Here is a 14305-nt window from a genome sequence, read left to right on the forward strand (position 1 = left end):
TGTTGTTTGAGCATGCCTCCTATAAGTGTGGCAGCCATGTTGGCCAAACCAACCTGCTGAGGGCTGTACAGCAGAAAGACGGGAAGACACTCCGTGCCTGGTGACGTCATTGGGCTGCTGCAAGAGCCCACGTTACAGCTTTGGGCACCTACAGAGATACCAAATGTCCTCCAAGTTTAAGCTGCTTTTCCTTGGGCTTTCTGTTACTTTTAGTCAAATGCATCCTAACTGGTACAGAGGGTGACCCTCATGAATCGGGGGAAAAATTCTTAGTTTATTCCCTTTGAGATTTCCTTTGCTATTTTTATAAAATCACAGCTGAAACATTGTCTAGTTCCATCCTCATTTTATGGAAAGAGAAACCAAGGACCAGGGAAGATCACTTTCTGTGGTTGCACAGGGAGCAAAACATCTTAGATGCTGTCCAGAGCTCTCTCGGGCCATCACCGTTTCCGGCTCCAAGTGGCTAGGCAGTGGCTGAGCTGACTGTTTGTAACTCTGACATTATGGAAGAGAGGCTGTGTTCAGGGTGTACCAAGCACTTCCACACGTTATCCTCTACAACAGGTTTCGGCTGCATTTTTTCAGATGAGGCAACTGAAGTCCAAAAAGAGAGAACAAACTCAGGGTCATGTGACCCTTTGAGAAACTCAACCCAGGTCTACAGCAAAATGAATTAGATGCCTGAGGATTTTTCCTCCCGGGATATGGGAATTGGGAGACTTGCCTGTTGGTTTTGACTGGAGCTGCAGAGAAGTCCTGTCTCTCTGGGCCTCTGAGTGGGGTAGATCGTCCACATGCCCCTGACTTATTTCTACAGGGTGTATGAGGCTTAAAGACACTGTCTGTGAAGTCTGTAGATCTGGCTGCTTCAGATTCTACAAGGTAGGACGGTTAGTGCCAAAGCCCAAGGGGACCGGCTCTTGCTTAAAATGAGTCCTACCATGGCAGACAGACATGGTACTCTCCCAGCTCCAGCCACCAGTGGTCCCACCAAGGCGCAGGCTGCAGGATCAGGCCCACAGTTTACAGAACACCTGGGAGAGGCTGTGGGCAGCTGGGTAATTTCCAAATTAATTGTAGGAGAAAACTAACAAAACAATCTACAGGCTAAGCGTCCTGGGAGTGCTGCCGTGAGACTGACAGCCTGGAATCCAGCAAGTACAATGCTGCCCGACCACAGACGGCAGGGCCCTTCCTCCTAGGGGGAGGACGGCTGACTTCCTTCCAACAGGGGCCCGTCTGGGCCTGCAGGCGGGCCCGATAGGAGAGAAAACCCCAGAACTGAAACAGCCTTTCCGCCCAAATCTTAACCTACAATGAACATAAACAGCTTTCCCAAAACATTACAGCAAGGTTGACTGGCCCTGTAAGTTAGATACCCTGGCAGAAACCTCACTTTAGCAAGGGGATTTCAGGTCTCATTTTGAAAATTTTCTCCTGAATTCATCCTCATGCAGGAAATGAACCTGGAGTCTACCGTATATTACTAATAACAGTATGATCTTACCCAGGTTTGGCACTCTCCTGTTTTCTGAGAGGCTGCCTGCTTTTGTTGGGAAAATTCTGGCTCAAATCCTGGCTCCAGTACCTAGGTAAGTCTCAGGCTCACCTTCCCTAGCAATTAAATGGACACAGCACCGCCTTCCTTCTCTAATACCAACGACAATGGCTCATATTCGGTGAGCTCCGTGGCAGGCAGTTTGGTGCCTTCTGGTCTCCACAAACTCCCCTGGGAGATAATGACCACAAACCAGGAAATGGGGAGAGCAGAGTTGGAGGCCAGGCAGTCAGGCACCAGAGCTGCTGCTGCTGCTTTTTCTTCTTTTTTCAAAAAAGATTTTATTTATTTATTTGACAGACAGAGATAAGTAGGCAGAGAGGCAGGCAGAGAGAGAGGAAGGGAAGCAGGCACTCCACTGAACAGAGAGCCTGATGCGGGGCTCGATCCCAGGACCCTGAGATCATGACCTGAGCCAAAGGCAGAGGCTTTAACTCACTGAGCCATCCAGGTGCCCCTGGGCACCAGAGCTTCTAAGAGATAACACTTCACATCATAAGTCTCCTGGTTATGAGAGAGGCACTATGCTAGAAGTCAAAAGACTTGGCCTCACCCATCCACAGCCACCACTTTGTGCGTGATCGTGGGTGAATCCCTTGTCTTCAGTAGTCTCATCTATACACAGAGTAGATGTGTGTGGCTGGGAGCAACCAAGTGGCCTTCTGTGTCTCTTTAGCATAACATTTGGTGAGTCTGAGTCTCTGTCCCCTCCATATGAAATGAGGATGGAAGTGTATAATGGTGAACATTTTTTATAATTGTAGTGTGATGGTTTATTTCCAAGGCCCTCCATGCCATTACTTCATAAAGCCTTCTAAATAACCCCAAAGTGAGTGAGATGGGGGAGATGTTTTTATAGCATGAAGAACTGAAGCCCAAAGAGAAGTCACGGGCAAGTACGGTGGATCCCACACTAAACTTGTGACATCAGTCTCTGACCTGGTGCTCCTGCTGTTATACTATGAATTTTACAAATGAACGGATATCCCAGCACATTGCTGGTCCAGGTATAATGCTGTGCCTGGCATTGTGCCTTGCCTGTAGTGGTTGCTCACAGTATGCAGACCTAAGAAAGTGGCTTGGTAGCAAGAAGGAGGAAGGTCAATCCCACCTTGGTACTCAACCTGGGTCCAGGGAAGTAGGGCCAGTACCTACCCAGATCTGGGCTCAATCTTATAGGTTGCTAGACCCAGGGTGCCCATGGATAGCCTGAATACCCAAGCCCTTGCTCTGTGTCCAGACTTATTATATTCACCTTCCAGATGGCGTACTGATGGTTGTCTCAGGCACGATGTGCCTCATACTTCCAGCATGGCTGTAGCTTCTGACAAGGCTACTAAAGATACCCTCTTCACAGCCTGTGTAGTTTCCACCCACCCCCATAAGTGTGGGTTGGACGTAGTGGTTTGCTTCTAATGAACAGGTTATGGCAAAAATGATAGGGGGTCCCTTCCATGATTAGGTCACAAAAGGCTGTGACTTTTGTCTTGCTAACACTCAGTTTGTTCTAATGAAGCCAACTGCCATATTTTAAATACTGGATGGAGAGGCCCAGATGGCCAGGAAATAAGGAACTTATGAAGAACTGAGACTTTAGTCCAACAGAAAGAACTAATCCTGCCAGCAAATAAGTGAGAGAGTTAGGAAGTGGATCCTTCTCAGTCAAACCTTGAGACAACTGCAGGCTTGTGAGTGATCCTGAAGAAGAGGGCCAGAGAAACGGGGAGATGATAAATGTAACTGGGGTTTTTTGAAGATTTTATTTATTTGAGAGAGAGAGCACAAGTGGGGGGTGGGAGGGAAGTCAGAGGGAGACAGAGATGCAGACTCCTGGTTGAGCAGGGAGCCTAGTGTAGGGCTCAATCCCAGGACCCTGAGATCATGAACTGAGCCTAAGGTAGATGCTTAACCAACTGAGCCATCCAGGCGCCTTGATAAATGTAATTGTTTTAAGCTACTAAATTTTGGGGTAATTTGTTATGTAGCACCAGATAATTGATACATGGAAAGTGATATGGCCAAGAACCAAGGGATATCAGCAGGCTCTAGAAGTTAGCAGAGACAAATAATGGATTCGCCCCTGCAGCCTCCAGAAGGAATCAGCCTTGCCAACACCTTGATTTAAGCCCAGTGAAACTGATTTTGGACTTCCGACCTCCAGAACTGTGAGAGAATAAATACGTGGTCACCAAATTTGTGGTAATTTGGTTTAGCAGCTATAGGAAATTAATATAGCTGTCTGTAAGAATTTTTAAATTTAAAAAAAATTAATTTTTTAAAATTTAATTTTATTTAAATTCAATTAATTAGAATATAGTATATTATTGATTTCAGAGGTGGAGTTCAGTGATTCATTAGTTTTGTATAATACCCAGGGCTAATTACATCACGTGCCCCCATTCATGTCCACCACCCAGTTACCCCATTCTCCCCCTCCCCTCCCTTCCAGCAACCCTCAGCTTTTTTCCTATAGCTAACAGTGTCTTATGATTTGTCTCACTCTGATTTCATCTTGTTTTATTTTTCCCTCCCTTCCTCTATGCTCCTCTGAAGAATTTCACTTCTAATACAACAATATAGGCAAGTTGAAAGTAAGGATCAAAAATATATATCAAGCAAACATAATAAAAAAAAAAATCAAACCAAAAGTGCCTGAGTTCAGTCACTCAGGCGTCTGCCTTTGACTCAGGTTATGATCCCAATGTCCAGGGATGGAGCCCTGGTGAGGAATCCCTACTCAGTGGGGAGCCTGCTTCTCCCTCTCTCGCTGCCCTCCCCCCACTCATGTTCTATCTCACTCACTCTGTGCTCTTTCTCAATAAATAAGTAAATAATCTTTAAAAAAGAACCTCCCCCCCAAAATAAGGGCTATGTTAATTTCATATCAAGTAGACTTCAGAGCAAAGAAAACTACTAGGGACAGAAAGGGACATTACATAATAACAAAAAGGTAAATGTAGCAAGTATACTTAGAAATGCTAAATAGGGGGCATCTGGGTGGCTCAGTCAGTCAAGACTCTGATTCTTGATTTTGGCACAGATCATGATCTCAGGGTCATGAGATCAAGCCCTACATTGGGATCCACACTCAGCAGGGGCGGGGGGCTCTACTTGACATTTTCTCTGCCCCTCCCCCCACTCACACTCTCTCCAAAATAAATAAATAAATCTAAAAAAGAAAAAAAAATCGTAAAAAAAGAAATCCAAACAATAGAGCTAACAAAATATGTGAAGCAAATTAATAGAACTGAAAAAAGAAAGACAAATTCACAAATAGAGTTGGAGATTTCAACATCCCTCTCTCAGTAACTGGTAGAACATCTACAAAGAAAATCAGAAGGAAACAGAACAATTCAACAATACCAAAATAGGATCTAATTAACATTTGTAGAACACTCCATCCTGCATCAGTAGAATGCACATGCTTTTCAAATGCCTATGGAACATGTACCAGAATAGACCATATTCTGGGCCATAAAAAAACCCTTAAAAAATATAAAAGAATTGAAATCATATATAGTAAGCTCTTCAAAAGGCTCTGAGAAAGATATCAGGTAGAATCTAAACACTTGGAAACTACACAGCACACTTCTAAAAACTCAATGGGTAAAAGAGGGGTATCTGGCTGGTTCAGTCAGTAGGGCAAGCAACTCTTGATTTTGGGGTCATGAGTTCAAGCCCCATGTTGGTAGAGATTACAAAAACAAAAAACCTCAAGGGATGAAAGAGAAAGTCTCAGGGAATTTTTTTTTTTTTAACATCAAAGTGGAGGGGTTTGTATAACTTAGTCAGTTAAGCATCTACCTACCACTCAGATCATGATCTCAGGGTCCTGGGATAGAACATCACATCAGGCTCTCTGCTCAACCAGGAGTCTGCTTGTCTCTCTCATTCTTCTCCTCTCACCTGCTCATTTTCTCTCTCTCTCAAATAAATAAATAAAACATTTTTTAAAAAAAGAAAATGAAATATAACATATAAAAAGTAATGGGAGGGCGCCTGGGTGGCTCAGTGGGTTAAGCCGCTGCCTTTGGCTCAGGTCATGATCTCGGGGTCCTGGGATCGAGTCCCACATGGGGCTCTCTGCTCAGCGGGGAGCCTGCTTCCTCCTCTCTCTCTCTGCCTGCCTCTCTGCCTACTTGTGATCTCTCTCTCTGTCAAATAAATAAATAAAATCTTTAAAAAAAAGTAATGGGACACAAAAATCAAGAGAGGGAAATTTATAGCACTAAAAGCATACATTGGAAAAGAGGAGAAATCTCAAATCAATTAAAGTCTTACCTCAAGAAGGTAGAGAATGAAAAAAAGCCAAAGTTGGTGGCATCACAATTCCGGACTTCAAGCTCTATTACAAAGCTGTCATAATCAAGACAGCATGGCACTGGCACAAAAACAGACAAATAGATCGATGGAACAGAATAGAGAGCCCAGAAATAGACCCTCAACTCTATGGTCAACTAATCTTCGACAAAGCAGGAAAGAATGTCCAATGGAAAAAAAGACAGTCTCTTCAATAAATGGTGTTGGGACAATTGGACAGCCACGTGCAGAAAAATGAAACTGGACCATTTCCTTACACCACACATGAAAATAGACTCAAAATGGATAAAGGACCTCAATGTGAGAAAGGAATCCATCAAAATACTTGAGGAGAACATAGGCAGCAGCCTCTTCGACCTCAGCCGCAGCAATATCTTCCTAGGAACATTGCCAAAGGCAAGGGAAGCAAGGACAAAAATGAACTATTGGGATTTCATCAAGATCAAATGCTTTTGCACAGCAAAGGAAACAGTTAACAAAACCAAAAGACAACTGACAGAATGGGAGAAGATATTTGCAAACGACATATCAGATAAAGGGCTAGTGTCCAAAATCTATAAAGAACTTATCAAACTCAACACCCAAAGAACAAATAATCCAATCAAGAAATGGGCAGAGGACATGAACAGACATTTCTGCAAAGAAGACATCCAGATGGCCAACAGACACATGGAAAAGTGCTCCACATCACTCGGCATCAGGGAAATACAAATCAAAACCACAATGAGATATCACCTCATACCAGTCAGAATGGCTAAAATTAACAAGTCAGGAAATGACAGATGCTGGCGAGGATGTGGAGAAAGGGGAACCCTCCTACACTGTTGGTGGGAATGCAAGCTGGTGCAACCACTCTGGAAAACAGCTTAGAGGTTCCTCAAAATGTTGAAAATAGAACTACCCTATGACCAAGCAATTGCACTACTGAGTATTTACCCTAGAGATACAAACGTAGTGATCCAAAGGGGCACGTGCACCCGAATGTTTATAGCAGCAATGTCTACAATAGCCAAAGTATGGAAAGAACCTAGATGTCCATCAACAGATGAATGGATAAAGAAGATGTGGTATATATACACAATGGAATACTATGCAGTCATAAAAAGAAATGAAATCTTGCCATTTGCGATGACGTGGATGGAACTAGAGGGTATCATGCTTAGCAAAATAAGTCAATCAGAGAAAGACAACTATCATATGATCTCCCTGATATGAGGAAGTGGAGATGCAACATGGGGTAAGGTTAAGGGGATAAGAGAAGAATGAATGAAACAAGATGGGATTGGGAGAGGGACAAACCATAAGTGACTCTTCATCTCACAAAACAAACTGAGGGTTGCTGGGGGGAGGGGGTTTAGGAGAGGGGGGTGGGGTTATGGACACTGGGGAGGGTATGTGCTATGGTGAGTGCTGTGAAGTGTGTAAACCTGGCGAATACACAAACCTGTACCCCTGGGGATAAAAATACATTATATGTTTATAAAAAATAAAATAAAAAAAAAGAAGGTAGAAGGAGAAGAACAAAGTAAACCCCAATGAATGGAAGGAAGGAAATAATAAGGATAAGAGCAGAAATTGCTGAAATTGAAAATAAAAACAATAGAGAAAAATCAAGGAAACAAAGAGTTGGTTCTTTGAAAAGATGAGTAAAATTTAAAAACCACTAGCAAAATTGATCAAGGAAAAAAAAGAGAAGAGACAAATCACCAACATCAGGAATGAAACAAACACTACAGACCCCACAGTCATCAAAAAGCTAATAAGGGAATTCTATAAACAAGGCAAAACACATAAATTCGACAACTTAGATAAAATGGACAAATTCCTCAAAAGACAAAAACTACTACAACTCACCCAATATGAAGCAGATAATTTGAACAGCCTTTTAAAGACAAAGGAAAGTGAGGTGCCTGGGTGGCTCAGTGGGTTAAAGCCTCTGCCTTCGGCTCAGGTCATGATCTCAGGGTCCTGGGATCGAGCCCCACATTGGGCTCTTTGCTCAGCAGGGAGCCTGCTTCCTCCTCCTCTCTCTCTGCCTGCCTTTCTGCCTACTTGTGATCTCTGTCTGTCAAATAAATAAATTAAATAAAAAAAATAAAGAGAAAGGAAACTGAATTTGTAATATTTTAAAACTTCCAAAAAAGAGGGGTGCCTGGGTAGCTCAGGGTAGGTTAAGCCTCAGCCTTCGGCTCAGGTAATGATCTCAGGGTTCTGGGATTGAACCCCGCATCAGGCTCTCTGCTCAGCGGGGAGCCTGCTTCCCCACCCCCCATCTGCCTGCCTCTCTGCCTACTTGTGATCTCTCTCTCTCTCTCTCTGTCAAATAAATAAATAAAATCTTAAAAAAAAAAAACTTCCAAAAAGGAGATTTCCATGCCCAGATAATTTCACTGAAGAATTCAACCAAATTTTTAAAGAATTAATACAATTACATAATCTCTTTCAAGAAGAGAAAGAAATATGTCCCAATTCAATTTAGGAAGCTGGTATTACCCTGATACCAAAATCAGATAAATGTTGTGTCAAATATACACGTATATTTATACATATATATAAACTATGTATATACATATATAAATTATAGACTATTCCTCATAAATATAGACAAATAACTCCTTCTTCTTCTTCTTTTTTTTTTTTTTTAAGATTTTATTTATTTGACAGACCGAGATCACAAGTAGGCAGAGAGGCAGGTAGGGGTGGGCGGGGAAGCAGGCTCCCCACTGAGCAGAGAGCCCGATGCAGGGCTTGATCCCAGGACTCTGAGATCATGACCTGAGTCAAAGGCAGAGGCCCAACCCACTGAGCCACCCAGGCACCCTAGAAAACTCCTTTATAAAATATTGGCAAATAGAATTCAGCAATATGAAAAGAATTACACACATGACCAGAGTTTATTTCAGAGATGCAAAGCTAGTTCAACAGTCAAAAATCAATCATTGTAGTCCACCGTAGGCTAAAGAAGAAAAAAAGTCACATAATCATATCATTCAATGCAGAAAAGGCATTTGATAAAATTAACATTTATGATAAAAACGTTCAGAAAAATAGGAAGAAAGGGGAACCTCCTCAACTTAAATAAAGAATGTCTACCAAAACCCTACAGCTAACATTATACTTAATGGTGAAAGACCTGGAGATCAAGATCACAGCAAAGATGCCCAGTCTCATAGCTCTTGTTCAACATAGTACTAGAAGTTCTAGCCAATGCAAAAAGAAAATGAAATAAGAGGCATGAAGATTGGAAAAGAAAAAATATAAAACTGCTCCTATATTCAGATGACAAGATCATCTACTTTGAACAACCCAAAGACTCCACAAAAAGGAAAATGAAAAGAAAACAAAAACAAAAACAAGATGGAAGGAAGCAAGCAAGCAAGAAAAGCTCTTAGAATAAATGAGTCCAGCAAGGTCACAGGATACAATGTAAACATACCCCCCCAAAATTGATTTCTATGTACTAGCAATGAAAAGGTGAACATTACAATTAAAAACACAATTGCACAAAAAATTTGTATGTAAATCTAACAAAAGTTGTACAAAACGTGTATGCTGAAAACTCTAAAATTCTGATGAAAATAATCAAAGAAAATCTAAATAAATGGAGAGACCTATCATGTTCATGGGTGGAAAACTCACTATAGGAAGCTATAAATTCTTCCCAAATTCATTCACAGATTTACTGTAATTCCTATCGAAATCCCAGTAAGAGGGATGCCTGGGTGCTCAGTCGGTTAAGTGTCTGCCTTGGGCTCAGGTTATGATCTCAGGATCCTGGGATTGAGACCCGTATCAGGCTCTCTGCTCAGCGGGGAGTCTGCTTCTCCCTCTTCCCTCTGCCCTCCTCATCCCCACTTGTGCGCTCTCTCTCTCTCTCAAATAAATAAATAAAATCTTTTTTAAAAATCCCAGCCAGAGCTTTTATTGATACAGACAAAATTCTTCTAAAATGTATGTAAAGGCACTAGAATAGTTCAAACGATTTTTAAAAAATTAAGTATATTCTGGGGCGCCTGGGTGGCTCAGTGGGTTAAGCCGCTGCCTTCGGCTCAGGTCATGATCTCAGGGTCCTGGGATCGAGTCCCACATCAGGCTCTCTGCTCAGCGGGGAGCCTGCTTCCCTCTCTCTCTCTCTCTGCCTGCCTGTCTACTTGTGATCTCTGTCAAATAAACAAATAAAATCTTTTAAAAATAAATAAATAAATAGATAAATAAATAAGTCTATTCTATCAGTTTGGGTGACTATAACAAAATACTATAGAATGGGTGGCTTATGAACCATAAGAATTTATTTCCAACAGTTCTGGAAGCTGGAAGTCTGAGATCAGGGCATCAGCATGGTTGGGTTCTAGTGAGAGCCCTCTTCCAGACAGCAGAATGTTAACGTCCCATTGTATCCTCATGTGGTGTTAAAAAGGATGAGAGGGCTCTTTGTGGTTTTCTTATAAGAGCACTAATTTCATTCATGAGGGCTTCACCCTCATGCCCTAATTACCTTCCAAAGCTCCTGCCTCCTAATACCCTCATATTCAGGGACAGAACCTCAACAAAAGAATTTTAAGAAGACTAAACATTTAGTCCCTTGCAAAGTGAGAGGAATCATTTACCCAATTTCAAGACTTCTTTACTATAGTAATCAAGAGTGTATGGTATTAATAGAGGGAAAAACACATATCAATAAAAAAAAAAGATAACCCCAAAATATACTCACACAAATATCACCAAGTTATTTTTGACAGTGGAGGAAAGATGGCCTTTACAGCAAATGGTCTTGGGACAAATGGACACCCACAGGCAAAAAACCCCAAAACAACAACACCAGCACCTCACTCTAACTCCCATATGTCATACAAAAATTAACTTGAAATGGGTAACAGACTTAAGCAGAAAATGTGAAACTCTAAAACTTTTTGAAAAAAGGTGGCAGAAAATCTTTGGGATGTAGGACTAGGCAGACAAATAGTTCTTAAACTTGGCAGCAAAAGCACAATACATAACAGAAAAAAATGCTAAATAGGACTTTATTAAAACAAAAAACAGGGGCGCCTGGGTGGCTCAGTCATTAAGCGTCTGCTTTCGGCTTGGGTCATGATCTCAGGGTCCTGGGATTGAGCCCTGCATCGGGCGCTCTGCTCAACAGGGAGCCTGCTTCCCCCTCTCTTTCTGCCTGCCTCTCTGACTACTTGTGGTCTCTCTCTCTGTCAATTAAATACATAAAATCTTTTTTTTTAGGATTACTTATTTATTTGTTGACAGAGAGAGATATCACAAGCAGGCAGAGAGAGGGGGGGAAGCAGGCTCCCCGTTGAGCAAAGCGCCCGATGCAGGGCTTGATCCCAGGACCCTGAGATCATGACCTGAGCCGAGGGCTTAACCCACTGAGCCACCCAGGTGCCCCAATAAATAAAATCTTAAAAAAAAAGAAAAGAAAAGAAAAGAAAAACATTTGAAAGATGCTGTTAAAAGGAAGAAAAGACAAACTACAAACTAAAAGAAAATATTTTCAAACCACATATTTGACATATGGCTTAGATCTAGAATATATAGACAACTCTCAAAACTCAACAGTAAGAAAAAAAAATACAGCTAGAAAATGGGTAAAAGAAATATTGCACCAAAGACGGTATACAGATGGCAAACATGCACATGAAAAGATGTTCAACATCATTAGCCATTAGGGAAATGCAAATTAAAACCACAATGACATATCACTCCATACTTACCACGATGACTAAAAACAAACAGTGACAACACCAAATCCTGGCCAGGACTCAGAGAAACTGGATCACTAATGGTAATGCTGCTCTGGAAAAACAATGTGGCAGCTTAGTATATAAAGCTGAACATGAAACCACCATACACTCAGCAGTTGCACTCTTGGGCATTTATCCCACAGAAATAAAGACTTACGTTCACACTAAAACCTCTACAGGAATGTTTATAGCAGTTTATTCATAATAGCAAAAAACCCCAAAAACCTAGGAAAAAACCCAGATGTCTTGCAATGGGTAAACAGTTCCATGGTACATCCATACCATGGAATATTACTTAGCAATAAAGGAATAAAAAGGAATGAATTATCAATATACACAATAACTTGGGTGAGCCGCTAGAGAATTATGCCAAGTGAGAGAAAAACCAATCCCAATAGGTTACATGCTGTATAATTCCATTTATAATATCATTTTTGAAATGAAAAAATTACAGTAGTGGAGAACAGCTTAGTGACAAGTTGTACAAGGATCTCACTATATTATTTCTTACAACTGCATATAAAGCCATAATTATCTAAAGATATTAAGTTTTAATGTAAAAATATGTCACATTAATAAAATTAGCCTAACAACATCAGTGATAATATCAGATAAAATATATTTCATGGCAAAAAAAGAAAAAACCCTCACAAGAAATAAGGTGGGTCACCTTATTTCTGTTTTGTAATAATAACACTTTCAAATCACCAGGAAGATAATAACTCTACACTTGTATGCATTTAACAATACAACTTTAAAATACAGAGCAAAAGTTGGCAGAACTAAAGGAGATTTTTAACAAAGACACCATCACAGAGAATACATCTCTCTCAGTAATAAAAGAGAAAGAGATTGAGAGAGAGGAGAGAAGGCTCAAATAAATACAATTAGTTGAGGAAAAGAGGACATAAACACAGATGTAGCACATCTTGCAAATGTACGCCAAAAGACGTGTGCAAGAATATCCACAGCAATCTATTCCTGGTGCTAAATAACTGAGAAAAATCCACAAATGTCTATCAAATCAGAGTGCATAAATAAATTGTGGTATATTCATACAATGCAATACGACTTGGAAATGAACGTGAATGAACTACACCTACAAGCATCAAAATGGATGAATCTTAAAAACAAAATGTGGAGCATGATCAAGAAAAGGCACAGATGAATACATGCTTTTATGATTCCATTCACAAAAATGCTAAATGGATGAAACAGAAGAATACCTTTCTTGTCTAGAGGTTCACACATATAGGAGTGATACTAGAAATTCGCTATTCGGCACAGGCACCAACCAATCAGAGCGGACACCCAGCCAACCGAAACATACGCCAGCTGTAAACAATGGAAAATGCTGTACCTGAGCAACGGGCTGAATGTCAGTCCTCTGTACCATCATGGTACAACTACTACAAAGAAATACATGAGAGTAATTAGCACAAAAATCTTGTTAGTAGTTACCTTGGCCTGGGACGAATTAGGAAGAAATAGGGGAGAGGAATCACAGGGGGTCTGTGATAATTGTTCTGATGTCTTAACATCAGGTGGCTGGCTCAGGGATGCTCCTTTGATATGATGATAATGATGATGATGGAGGGGGAGGAGAAGGAAAAGGAGGAGGAGGAGAATACTGTAACTTCCTCTTCTATATGGATGATATATTTCACACAAAAAAATTTTTTAAGAACATTGGATTTAGATTTAAAAATCTTGGGTTCCACATTCTGTATAAAATTCTTACTAACTAAAGCTCAAAAGGTGTGACCTAACCAGCTATGATAATGGCCTCAAAACCGGCCTCCTGGGTCCAGAGCTCACTCTTCTCCACGTGACTCCACCGCAGAGCTTTCCTTAAGTTCCATTCTCATGAACATGAAGGGTTTGTCAAATGTGAAAGTTTCTGAACCCAGGGCTGCCAGGGTGTGTGACTCCAGGGTCACCATTCACACAACTGTCTACGGAATTGGTCTTCTGAGCAATGCAAGTAGTGCTCCTTCGGTTTGTGTAACCTGGTGCTGCGAGCTCACTGGAGGAGAACTTCTGGAAAAATAAATTAGCCACTGGGTTCAGGACAAAGAATTCTGTCTATGGCAACAAAATCATTATACAGGAGTTTAAAAGGTTAAAACTTCTAAATCCAAACCAACCTCCAACATCTATAGTCCATTTCTTTTTCTTTTTCTTTTTTTTTTAGATTTTATTTATTTATTTATTTATTTGACAGACAGAGATCACAAGTAGAGAGGTAGGCAGAGGGGGTGGGGAGCAGACTCCCTGCTGAGCAGAGAGCCCGATGTGGGGCTCGATCCCAGGACCCTGAGATCATGACCTGAGCCGAAGGCAGCGGTTTAATCCACTGAGCCACCTAGGTGCCCCATGTCCATTTCTTTATAATAACTATGGTCATGACCCAAATTTTGCCCTTTACAAAGCATCTTCATCACACTCATTATCCCAATCTCAACCAATCAGTGTTTTCCCTGACATAATTCACAATTGGAATTGGGGCTCATCACTTTCAGTTATGACAAGTTGCTCAGTGCCATTCCCTGGGGTGCCCCCCCTTCTGTATGTCCCTTGGGATAGTCCAATCTGCAGCCCACTCACATTCAACATCCTTCAAGGCCCTTACAGAATCTCACCAGTAGAAATGGATCTTTGTTACACCATA

At 41.3% G+C, this 14305-nt stretch overlaps 1 long non-coding RNA gene across 1 annotated transcript; it reads right to left on the minus strand.

Moving 5' to 3' along the window:
* Positions 1 to 331: 331 nt before the first annotated feature.
* Positions 332 to 13829, minus strand: LOC123392467. The gene is made up of 2 exons (XR_006607184.1): positions 11605 to 13829; positions 332 to 597 (listed from the first exon to the last, which is right to left on the minus strand). It is a non-coding gene; the product is annotated as an uncharacterized LOC123392467 (long non-coding RNA).
* Positions 13830 to 14305: the final 476 nt, after the last annotated feature.

The sequence above is a fragment of the Mustela putorius genome, unplaced genomic scaffold (genome assembly GCF_011764305.1).
Source record: "Mustela putorius furo isolate JIRA1106 unplaced genomic scaffold, ASM1176430v1.1 tig00000580_pilon_pilon_pilon, whole genome shotgun sequence".
Classification (NCBI taxonomy): Eukaryota; Metazoa; Chordata; class Mammalia; order Carnivora; family Mustelidae; genus Mustela; species Mustela putorius.